The 13,120-nt window shown below is 47.8% G+C and overlaps 1 pseudogene; it reads right to left on the reverse strand.

The window, feature by feature from the left end:
- Positions 1-6,578: 6,578 nt before the first annotated feature.
- On the reverse strand, positions 6,579-12,908 carry LOC123083999 (receptor-like protein EIX2; annotated as a pseudogene).
- Positions 12,909-13,120: the final 212 nt, after the last annotated feature.

The raw sequence follows: 13,120 nt of genomic DNA on the forward strand, positions 1-13,120 counted from the left end.
AACACTTCCAACACATATCGTCAGCTCACCTTTAGCTAGTCTCCGTTTATTCGTAGCTTTTATTTCGAGTTACTAACACTTAGCAACCGAACCGGTATCTAATACCCTGGTGCTACTAGGAGTACTAGTAAAGTACACATCAACACAATGTATATCCAATATACTTCTATCGACCTTGCCAGCCTTCTAATCTACCAAGTATCTAGGGTAATTCTGCTCCAGTGGCTGTTCCCCTTATTACAGAAGCACTTAGTCTCGGGTTTGGGTTCAACCTTGGGTTTCTTCACTAGAGCAGCAGCTGAATTGCCGTTTCATGAAGTATCCCTTCTTGCCCTTGCCCTTCTTGAAACTAGTGGTTTCACCAACCATCAACAATTGATGCTCCTTCTTGATTTCTACTTTTGTGGTGTCAAACATCGCGAATATCTCAAGGATCATCATATATGTCCCTGATATATTATAGTTCATCACGAAGCTCTAGCAGCTTGGTGGTAATGACTTCGGAGAAACATCACTATCTCATCTGGAAGATCAACTCCCACTCGATTCAAATGATTGTTGTACTCAGACAATCTGAGCACAAGCTCAACAATTGAGCTTTTCTCCCTTAGTTTGTAGGCTAAGAAAATCGTCGGAGGTTTTATACCTCTTGACGTGGGCACGAGCCTGAAATCCCAATTTCAGCCCTCGAAACATCTCATATGTTTCGCGACGTTTCAAAACGTCTTCGGTGCCTCAATTCTAAACCATTTAACATTACCGAACTATCATGTAGTCATCAAAACGTGTATGTCAGATGTTCGCAACATCCACAGACCACGTTCGAGGTTCAGCACACTGAGCGGTGCATTAAGGACATAAGCCTTCTATGAAGCAATGAGGACAATCCTCAATTTACGGACCTAGTCCGCATAATTGCTACTATCAACTTTCAACTAAATTTTCTCTAGGAACATAACTAAACAGTAGAACTGAAGCGCGAGCTACGACATAATTTGCTAAGATCTTTTGACTATGTTCAGGATAATTAAGTTCATCTTATGAAATCCCACTCAGATAGACATCCCTCTAGTCATCTAAGTGATTACATGATCCGAGTCAACTAGGCCGTGTCCGATCGTCACGTGAGACGGACTAGTCAACATCGGTGAACATCTTCATGTTGATCGTATCTACCATATGACTCATGCTCGACCTTTCGGTCTTCTGTGTTCCGAGGCCATGTCTGTACATGCTAGGCTCGTCAAGTCAACCTAAGTGTTTGCATGTGTTCTGAGGCCATGTCTGTACATGCTAGGCTCGTCAACACCTGTTGTATTTGAACGTAAGAATCTATCACACCCGATCATCACGTGGTGCTTCGAAACTACGAACTTTTAGCAACGGTGCACAGTTAGGGGGAACACTTTCTTGAAAATTTAATGAGGGATCATCTTATTTACTACCGTCGTTCTAAGCAAATAAGATGTATAAACATGATAAACATCACATGCAATCAAATAGTGACATGATATGGCCAATATCATATTGCTCCTTTTGATCTCCATCTTCGGGGCTCCATGATCATCATCGTCACCGGCATGACACCATGATCTCCATCATCATGATCTCCATCATCGTGTCTTTATGAAGTTGTCTCGCCAACTATTACTTCTACTACTACAGCTAACGGTTAGCAATAAAGTAAAGTAATTGCATGACGTTTATGTTGACACGCAGGTCATAAATAAATAAAGACAACTCCTATGGCTCCTGCCGGTTGTCATACTCATCGACATGCAAGTCGTGATTCCTATTACAAGAACATGATCAATCTCATACATCACATATCATTCATCACATCCTTTTGGCCATATCACATCACATAGCATACCCTGCAAAAACAAGTTAGACGTCCTCTAATTGTTGTTTGCATGTTTTACGTGGCTGCTATGGGTTTCTAGCAAGAACGTTTCTTACCTACGCAAAGACCACAACGTGATATGTCAATTGCTATTTACCCTTCATAAGGACCCTGTTCATCGAATCCGATCCGACTAAAGTGGGAGAGACAGGCACCCGCTAGCCACCTTATGCAACTAGTGCATGTCAGTCGGTGGAACCAGTCTCACGTAAGAGTACGTGTAAGGTCGGTCCGGGCCGCTTCATCCCACGATGCCGCCGAATCAAGATAAGACTAGTAACGGCAAGCATATTGAACAAAATCAACGCCCAGAACTACTTTGTGTTCTACTCGTGCATAGAATCTACGCAATAGACCTAGCTCATGATGCCACTGTTGGGGAACGTAGCAGAAATTCAAAATTTTCCTACGTGTCACCAAGATCTATCTATGGAGAGACCAGCAACGAGGGGAAGGAGAGTGCATCTACATACCCTTGTAGATCGCTAAGCGGAAGCGTTCAAGAGAACAGGGTTGATGGAGTCGTACTCGTCGTGATTCAAATCACCGATGATCCTAGCGCCGAACGGACGGCACCTCCGCGTTCAACACACGTATGGAGCAGCGACGTCTCCTCCTTGTTGATCCAGCAAGGGGGAAGGAGAGGTTAATGGAGATCCAGCAGCACGACGGCGTGGTGGTGGAAGTAGCGGGATTCCAACAGGGCTTCGCCAAGCGCTGCGGGAGGAGGGAGAAGTGTCACGGGAGGGAGAGGGAGGCGCCAGGGCTTAGATGTTGCTGCCCTCCCTTCCCCCACTATATATAGGGCCAAGGGAGAGGGGGGGCGCAGCCTTGGCCCTTCCTCCAAGGAAGGGTGCGGCCAAGGGAGGAGTCCCTCCTCCCCAAGGCACCTAGGAGGTGCCTTCCCCCTTTAGGACTCTTCCTTTCCCTCTTCTCTTGGCGCATGGTCCTCTTGGGGCTGGTGCCCTTGGCCCATATAGGCCAAGGCGCACCCCCTACCGCCCATGTGTCCCCCGGGGCAGGTGGCCCCACCCGGTGGACCCCCGGGACCCTTCCGGTGGTCCCGGTACAATACCGATGACCCCGAAACTTGTCCCGATGGCCGAAATAGGACTTCCTATATATAAATCTTTACCTCCGGACCATTCCGGAACTCCTCGTGACGTCCGGGATCTCATCCGGGACTCCGAACAACATTCGGGTTACCGCATACTAATATCTCTATAACCCTAGCGTCACCGAACCTTAAGTGTGTAGACCCTACGGGTTCGGGAAGCATGCAGACATGACCGAGACGTTCTCCGGTCAATAACCAACAGCGGGATCTGGATACCCATGTTGGTTCCCACATGTTCCACGATGATCTCATCGGATGAACCACGATGTCGAGGATTCGATCAATCCCGTATACAATTCCCTTTGTCTATCGGTACGATACTTGCCCGAGATTCGATCGTCGGTATCCCGATACCTTGTTCAATCTCGTTACCGGCAAGTCTCTTTACTCGTTCCGTAACACATCATCCCGTGATCAACTCCTTGATCATATTGTGCACATTATGATGATGTCCTACCGAGTGGGCCCAGAGATACCTCTCCGTCACACGGAGTGACAAATCCCAGTCTCGATTCGTGCCAATCCAACAGACATTTTCGGAGATACCTGTAGTGTACCTTTATAGCCACCCAGTTACGTTGTGACGTTTGGCACACCCAAAGCACTCCTACGGTATCCGGGAGTTGCACAATCTCATGGTCTAAGGAAATGATACTTGACATTAGAAAAGCTTTAGCATACGAACTACACGATCTAGTGCTATGCTTAGGATTGGGTCTTGTCCATCACATCATTCTCCTAATGATGTGATCCCGTTATCAATGGCATCCAATGTCCATGGTCAGGAAACCATAACCATCTATTGATCAACGAGCTAGTCAACTAGAGGCTTACTAGGGACATGGTGTTGTCTATGTATCCACACATGTATCTGAGTTTCCTATCAATACAATTCTAGCATGGATAATAAACGATTATCATGAACAAGGAAATATAATAATAATCATTTTATTATTGCCTCTAGGGAATATTTCCAACACCTACTCCACGCTCGCGAGAACTCGATCAAGTTTTTCATAAGTCGGGTTTGGCAGAGCATTAGCCCAGGTAAACTTTCTACCAGAAAGCTCTATCTCCCTCAGATCCAGGCTTTCAATAATGGTATTGAACATAAACGACCATCTGCCGTCAAAGTTATCATTGTTCTTCTCCTCTCTCCTCCTAATGATATTGAAATCACCTCCAACTAAAATTGGAAGCTGTTCTGACCCACAGATTCGAACAAGGTCCACCAGAAACTCCGGTTTAAGCTCGGGCTGTGTGGCACCATAGACCGCCACCAAAGCCCAGTTGAAACCATCTATCTTAGACCTGACTCAAAACTTCACCGCGAAGTCGCCCATCACTACACTTCGGACTTCAAGCGAATCACATCTCACATCGAGTAAGATACCACCCGATCTTCCTCGCGGAGGGAGGCAGTGCCAATCGAAATCAATACCACCCATAAGAGAGGAAAGAAACTGGGGCGCAAAGTTATCTCTACCAGTCTCCGATAGAGCAATGAAATCTAAACACTGCTGTAAGGATGCCTCAGCAAGGAACCTTCTTTTAGCCAAGTCCTTCAGACCTCTGCTATTCCAAAAGATTCCTTTCATATTTCATCATGGAATTTTTTAGTGGTCCGAATCCTAGCACTCCTACGAACCGCGGAATCGGGATAGATCTTCCGTTTCCACCTGCGCTTTGGTTTACTAGGCTCTGACGCTCGGTCCTCATAACTGGGTTCAATTAAACTACCAGTATCATTCTCTAGGGGCACATCATCGTCCTCAGACTCATGATTGGGGGGTGCTAGATCCGCACACAGATTATCGAGCACTCTAACCCCTAACGCACCAATCTCATCATCATTCATTGGTTTAACCGCTGCAAGATTACGAATAGTCTCTAAGGCACGCTCCGCCTCCAAATCTAACAGATCATTCACCGAATTGGTAATCTCACTATCCGTAGCACCTAGTGAAACTCCTAATTGGTTTGCATTATTTATAATCTCCTCATTAGAAAAATGCAATAAAGAATTAGAGATGTTGATGGGCATACCAGAAGATAATGCAGCATCCTGAAGCTTGGCCGCCCTCATAGCGCACCGCTGCTACATATCATCCACCTCCGGGAGCTCGTGGATGCGAGCACTCTTCCGTCTTCCCGTCGAGACGGGGTCTGGGATCCCGCCAAAAGCGATAACCTCCTCCCTAGTAAAGCCTGGCGCTGAGTCCCTCAAAGGGTCAGCCGAGGTTAGCGGAGAGGGCGGCTGCGGGCTCCCAAGCCCCTCAGACAGGTGCCCCACGCCGGGGTCCGTGGCCACGGGTACAAACGGAGAGGGGATAACGTGGGCCGCCTGCCCGCGCCCTCCACCCGCCCCACCCGCCGGCACAAACGGAAGAGCCATCGGCGAAGGAGAGACGGTCCTCCTGACCGCCTGGGACGAAGGAGGGGCCAGGGCCACCTGCCCCAGCCCCCCTCCCAATGCCGCTGTTGGCGTAGGCGTCGCCGCTACAACCGGAGTAGCGGGAGCCGAGGCTGCCTGCCTCGGGCTCCCTCCCCCGGTGCTGGCCGACTCCAACGTGACCGACCTCACCGGCGTCGGGAAATGGAGGGGGGAAGTCAAGGCCTCCTGCCCCGAACCCCCTCCCTCCAACACCAGCTCAGCCGCAGCAAACCACACCGGAGCCTCGACCACAGAAGGAACAAGGGAAAGAGAAGCAACCTCCGGCTCCCCCACCCCAACTCCATCCAGAGTCCTCGCAGATGGGGCCCTCACCAAGCGTCCAGGCACAGAACCGCCAGCTCCCTCAAACTCCAACAGAGGAAGCGTGCGCTTAAACATATCATCAGAGTCTACCCGATCACTCCAAAGTCTGGGCGGCGCAGATGCTGGATCAAAGGACCCAAACCGCAATGAAGTCATAGGCACCGAAGGTGATGCTGTCGGCTCAACCCCGGTCCCATCCCCGGGCAACTAAGCATCTGGGCGAGAGCCGTTAGACCCCTCTCGTGTGGACTCATCAGTCTGTGCCCCATTGGCTCCCGCACCGCCGTCTCCCTCGTGCATATCAACATCATTCCCATTAACTGCATCAAAAACAGATCAGTGTCCTCAAACTCAATCTCGAGCGGGAACACCTCTCCCCTATAAGTCTAGTTGACCACATCAGGCACGAACTCAATATCCAGAATACTGACTAAAAGCCGGGCCACCCCATGAGCCCGGGTAAAAGCCATATCAACTCTCTTCGTCTTCCCAACCATCATACCCAAACTGGCCACAACTCGAACATCCTGCAAAGGCTTAGACGGGGCCCCTACAAACCGCAACCAGACCTGCGTAAGCGGCTTTCCCTTAGACTCCACCTTCTTCCACTCGTGAAACCCCAGAATGCACGAAGTGCCAGGAACTCTACACAAACCAAAGCTCAACTACCGCTGCAAGTCATCCACCGTGGGGAAATCAACCTTAAAAACCTTTTTCTCGAGACCAACCAGCTCCCATCGAAAGTCCCCCGGAGCCAGCTCCTGAAGCCTCCACACGATCTGAGCCTCAGTCACCTCGCCCTAGGTAGCTTCCACAACCCCAGTGGTCAAACTCTGGGTCTCCTCCGGAATCTCTCGCGCAGCCGGTGACTCAAAGAACATAAGCTTAGCACAGTAGACTCCATACAAAGTCAGCGACGGAGCCTGGTCACGCAAGAACGGGCACTCCCCCGAGGCATGTGCCGGCTTGCCACACGACTCACACAGCTCGGCCACGCACTCAGCAATAAAGTGGCCCTTCTCCCCACAACGATAGCAAAGCATCTTTTCCTTCTTGCGCGCATACTTGGACGCCCTCTCAGCATCCGACCTGTCAGAAGTCTCTGCCACAGTCCCAGTCGCAGGAACCTCAACACTGGCCAAGGCAGTCACCACCTCCATCGCCTGGGAAGGAAGATCAGTGGACGCGTGATCGGCCTCCATTGCTGACGCCGCGTGCTCAACAACTGCCTTAGGCGGAGGCGGGCGGCGAAACCTCCCACGGCCCCCTCCCCGACCACCACGATGACCTCGATAGCCTCCTCTCTGACGGTAGTCTGGGCCTGTGGCTCCTTCAACAAATCCGCCTGGCAGGTCAAGAAACGCAGGGCGCACCTGATTCCGGTGGCCACCACCGCGGCAGTTGGAGAAGTGGTAGCAGGCGCGGCCAGAGCCGGTGAGCCAAGACTCCTCCCCGGAGAGGTACATCCATAGAACGCGCGGAGTTGGCTGACGGCTCGTCCACATATGTTCTTTCCATCCAGAGACTGAATTAGGCCCGACGCGCCATCTCCGAGGCTGTTTTTCCCCTGCAGAACATGGAGCAGCAGTTATCTCTGACTCTTTAATATTTTCTTTCACCTGCTTCAAGCATAAGCATAATAAGTACTAGTAACTATCTACGCAGGCCGTCTACACAGAAAGAGATGTACTGAGATCATCCCAGAAAAATGCCAAATGCCAAAAGCACAACGCCATTAGCCTCTTCTTGGAGAAACAGCACACAATCTTTTTCGCGTCTCCATGAAAGGGAAGAAAAGTGCCAAACCTGCAGCAACTCCCTTTATGAGGGCGAATGAGCTTGCAAGAACTGCCTGCAACAATTCTCATCCACGACACACAGTCAAGTACACTTCTCTGAAAGCTGAAACTACTGTTCCTTGAACTAAATCCATGGCAATCTGACAAACCTGTCCTGCAATGACAAATCCATCGGAGAGAAGCTACGTTGTGAGCTAGAGCAGGCAATAGACCTGGAAGGTGGGCAGCCTGTGGTGACACCAAAAGTGACACAGAATGCTGCCAACCCTTACAAGCAGCAGGAGCCCTGAAGAAAAAGGAGGACCATTCAGACGAATCTCCACGAACCAGTCAGAAATGACAAGAGAGACGTAGAGGCAGGTGGTTATAAAGCCTCTAGTGACCTAGAAAATGAAAAAAACTATGTAGAATGTATGGCCTCAAGACCGTGCACACATGCCTGCCTATACAGATCAATAGAGAACACCTTGTCTCTAACAGTAGACGAACCTCTAAAGATCATAGCATGCATAAGCTAGGAGAAAATCTAATCTAGTGCTGATCTTCCACCATACAATGTCAAGATCGGCATGCATGGCTAGAACCTGTTGTGCCTTGATAGTTATTGAAGTGCAGTTTGCAGTAATAAAAGGGAAAAAGACAGACAGCAATGGTCGGCGGCTCAAAACGGTAATTAAACGACGGTCGTTGGATGGAGACTGGGAATCGGCAACATGGTCCCTCTTCCCATGAGCGCACCACTTCAGTAATAAGTCTCTGCCGTCCACTCTCATCGGCTCAGCTGGCCTCGTTGCTTCTGTCTTCTTTTCGGAAATGAAACAGTTAACTGAAGGTGTCAATTCTGCAGTGGTTCAGAGACTGGGTCCTGACATCAGACACCTTTCCTTAACTATTACTCCTTATTTTGTCTCACATTCAGACTCGGAGTAGAACATCGACCGGAGATTCAGGAACTATCATAGCCTGCCTGGAGAGCCCGCGCTACTCCTTGAGCAGCGGCCGGAGGTGCTCCTGGCACCAACGTTCTGTCCAGAGGGTCCTTCACCAGGTAGTGGTCCGTGTAGTCGAACGCGTCGATCAGAGCCACATTGCACAACATTTAGTCAGCGACTGTAGAGGTTGCCGCAGAGACGATTAACTGGCTGGCGTACCTGGGCGTTGGGATTTCCGAGCTGCTCGTTTGCCCTGCAGCGCTGCCTGCATGATGCACCCCACCGTCCTGAAAACTGGAAACGAGAGGGCTAGAGAGCTTGTCCTTATTATCACCGTATTGTTTGTTTTTAGGCCCTTTCTATTTTTTCAGATTTATGTGCTTTGATTTTGCTCCGTTTGCGAGCTGTAAGACCTTTTGAGGATACTTTCTGGATTTTTAATAAAAGGGCCGCATGCATCATCATGATGCAGAGGCCGGGGGTTTACCTCCATTTCAAAAAAAATATTAGATGCATGTGATCCAGGTTACCTGATCAGGCATCTGTTTAAACATCTTAGGGCACCTTAAACAACGGGAGCATAATCTGGCTCAACAGTTTAAGCGCCCTAGATCCCATTTCTTAGTATTTACCCTGTTTTCCTTTTATTTTTGATGCTATCGACCCCTTCTTAACAACGAAAATCATTTTAATTTTCACCCCTATCTTTTGCGATGTGAAGAAGACTGTATTTCCCCTGTGCCGAATTTGAAATTGTTGCAAAACCCTTCCATGTTAGTCGTCTTGGTTCCATCGAATGGTCTGTTCTGCTCTGTTCTGTAGTGGCTCTGGCTTCGTCATGTTCGTCACCTGCAGAGGAGTCGCCAGCGACAAAGCCATCTACGGATCTACCCCGGCGACCCCGCCGACCCGCGGACATCTATGGAGGCTTCTTAGGAGGAACAAACCTGAAGTTGGCCTTCCAGATGGTACAAAGTGAGCACCAAGTTCTGTATCAGCTTGCACCCAACACCAAAATTCAGTCCCAACAGCTTGCACTTGCAGCATGCGTTTGCTTCAGAGTTCGGAGTTACAGAATAACACCTGATATCTGCATGTAGCAGATTTATCCAGGGCATCGGTAGAGGACAAGGATACAGCTGAGCACTAACAACCAGAGTGTATGGTGTGAGTTGAATGTCTGCCAAGATACAAAAGGTCATATCGTAGTTGTTGCACATAGTATGTATTCCATTCACCAGGATTCAAATAATGTGCCGCGGTTACATTATTGTGTCGTTTACAACCAGACTAGAATACATAGGCTGTTTATAGAACAAGCCATCTTACAGAATTTATGGAATATTTCCACTCGATGCGCCTTTATAGGTACCTAATAATAGCACCAGAGACCAGTACATAGTTGCAGTACACACACCATAGTACCACTTATTCTCACAAAGTACTAACATACATCTCTCAGCAGTTCAGCCGCACATGAAGCAGGCTGCTCACACTGCGTCGTCGTGGGTCTTCTTCATGAGGCGAGCCCAAGTTATAGCCACTCGTACATAAACCTCATCATACAGCTTATCAATGATCTGGAAGTAAGCAATCGTCCAGCTTCTTTCCAGTAACATGGTGCAAAACACCACCCAAAGGCCGACCACAAATCCTATGCCCATCCCAAGGTAGAGATATGAAATATGATCTACATCTTCATGGTCGACACTTGGCTCTGCATCAGTAGTACTAGCAGAGCAGTTTTTGGAGAGAGGGTAGCCACATAGACCGGGGTTGCCGATGTAGATATCAATCTGGTTGTCAAGAGCTTGTAGCTGGGGCCCGGATGGTATCATGCCTGATAAGTTGTTGTATGACAGGTTCAAGTAGCTTAGAGAGGTTAGAGCTGACAAACCAGATGGGATTTCACCAGAAAGCTTGTTATAGGATAGGTCGAGGGACTCTAGCTGCTTTAGAGCACCAATCTGAATTGGGATTTTGCCAATCAACTGATTACTTGATAAGTTCAAATTGGTGAGCCCAATCAGCAATTTTATCTCCTCTGGAATCTGTCCTGTTAAACTATTACATGAAAAATCAAGATTCACCACTAGCCCGTATATGCCAAAGGTATAGTCACGTGTTTGGCCTTTTGTAATGACTGGTATGCTCTCCTCAAAATCACTCACCTCTAAATCATTCTCCTCAAAATCATAGCCTAACCTTTTCCGAGATATGACTCTCATTGCTTTCAAGCTTGATAGTGACCATGGTATGCTTCCAGAAATATTGTTACGGGCTATATCCAAATGATAAAGACTTTCAAGGTCAGTAAGGTTCTTAGGAATATGACCGCTAAACATGTTTGATCTCACCCTCAAGATTTGCAATTGTGGCATTTTTTTGGTAACCACTTCGGGAGTGCTCCAAAGAACCTATTGTATGAAAGATCAAGGAACCTCAATTGTGAGGCACCCTGAAGAAATTTAGGAAATTCACCTGAGAGATCATTGTTGCTCAAGGCTAGAGTAGTCATGATCGAACCAAATTGATATGAAGAGTTTGCAATGGAAACTGAAGAGTTGTTATGTGACTCCTTCCAGCACTGCATAACATCTCCTGTTAAATTGTTTCCAGACAGGTCCAACCGTTTCAAGCGAGTCAATAGGCACATAGACGATGGAATTGTGCCTGTAAGTTGATTGTTTGCCAGCAACAACTCCAGAAGCAATGGAACTCTTAGCTCCAATGGCAATGACCCCGACAAAGAGTTTGAGGACAGGTTCAAGTGTGATATATTTATAGGGAGTCTTGGAACTAAACCTGTAAGCTTATTGGACCCCAGATATATATAATCAGCTGACATGTGTTGTAGATTTGCTGGTAGTGAACCACGCAACATGTTTCCTGATGCATCCAAGGCTGAAGCTCGAGAAAATGTCACCCAAAACCAATCAGGAATAACATCATCCAATTTTGTATTTGCGAGACAAAGAATACCCATGTCGGTCTGCCATTCAAGCCACTCCGGAAAATGTGGGCCCACTATGCACAACTCTAAGTTTATGCTCTTCAGTCTAAACGGAGGAACCCAATTTGGTTCAATATCCATTTTCAAGAAGTTGTGTGACAAATCCAGATACTCTAAATTCAGTAAGCCTGAAAAATGCTCCTCCATGAGCACACCATTTAGTTTATTGTAGCTCAGATCCAACTCTGTCAAGTTACTAAGTGCTCCAACTTCAAGTGGTACAGTACCAGTTATCATGTTAGCACTGACATCAAGAACACTGAGACTGGTCATGTTACCAATCAATGTTGGTAGTTTTCCTGTCATATTATTATCACACAGTGACAACACTTGTATTGTACTCCATGAGCACCTTGGCAACTGATTCAAGAACTCCCCAATGTTCACATTAAAATTGTTGTAATCCAAATATAGCTCTTCCAAGTGGCACAAATTTCGTAAATTGCTTGATATTAAACCCACAAGATCATTGTAATCAAAATCTATGACCTGAAGGGACGTCATGTTTCCAAGTTCTTCAGGAATAGGCCCATGCCAGACACAATGGGAGAGGTGAAGCTCCTTAAGGCTTGTGAGATCCCAGAAGAACCAGTTGTGCTTTAATGACGTGTTAAACTGGTTTCCTGATAGACCAAGGACTTGGAGATGTGTCAGGTTTGATTTTGAAGTAGCAGACCATGTGTTGTTAAGGCCACAATTTTCTAAGTGAAGCACTTTCAGAGAAGAAAGCATGTTAACCATGTGGAACCAATCCTGCACAGGACTGAGGTTCGCATTGCTCAAGTCAAGATAACTCAACAATGATAGACGTGACAACCATGCAAGATCCACTACATCAAGATAATTGTCAGACCCACCAACATCAAGATATCTCAAATTTGAGAGATTACCAAGTTGGGAAGGTATTCTCCCACTCAAACTTGACGACGAGAGGTTGAGGTACCTTAGGTTCTCCAGAGAGCCCATGAACAAAGGAATGCTTGCGCCATAGAAATCATTCCTACTCAAATCAAGATACCTCAACTTCTGTAATGCAGCCAAAGAGGGACCCATCTCCCCTCTAAATGAGAACATTCTGACGGTGCCATCGGCTTCGTAATTGTCTGTGTTGCGGACGTCGAGCCTGATGACATGGCCAGTTCTGTTGCTGCACATGACCCCCTCCCAGCGACAACAATCTTTGCCATGCCATGATGAGAGACGGCCAGCAGGATCCAGAAGGCCATCCTTGAAGTACAGAAGTGCATGCCGCTCCCTGCTGATGCAAGTTCCAGCCCCACCTGATATCCTGGCTTGAGCACGGGAATCAGATGATGCTACATGGAAAATGAACATGCAAAGGATTGTTGCAGCTGCTCATCCGAGATGCCAAAGCTCAGCAGTCATAATGGTCAGACGAGGGAGGGAACAACTAATGGATGGGAGTGAGAACGGAATGACCAGAGAGGGATTGGCTGATACCACTCCACGAGCACAATATATGGTCCAGGATATGCTACTCCAAGTCTTGGTTTTATGCAGAAGTAGTTAATTAATTGCTCTGAGACTTTCTTTGGATTATGACCCCCTACCATGCAATGCACGGCAGAAGGCTGGTT

The sequence above is a fragment of the Triticum aestivum genome, chromosome 4A (genome assembly GCF_018294505.1).
Source record: "Triticum aestivum cultivar Chinese Spring chromosome 4A, IWGSC CS RefSeq v2.1, whole genome shotgun sequence".
Lineage (NCBI taxonomy): Eukaryota > Viridiplantae > Streptophyta > Magnoliopsida > Poales > Poaceae > Triticum > Triticum aestivum.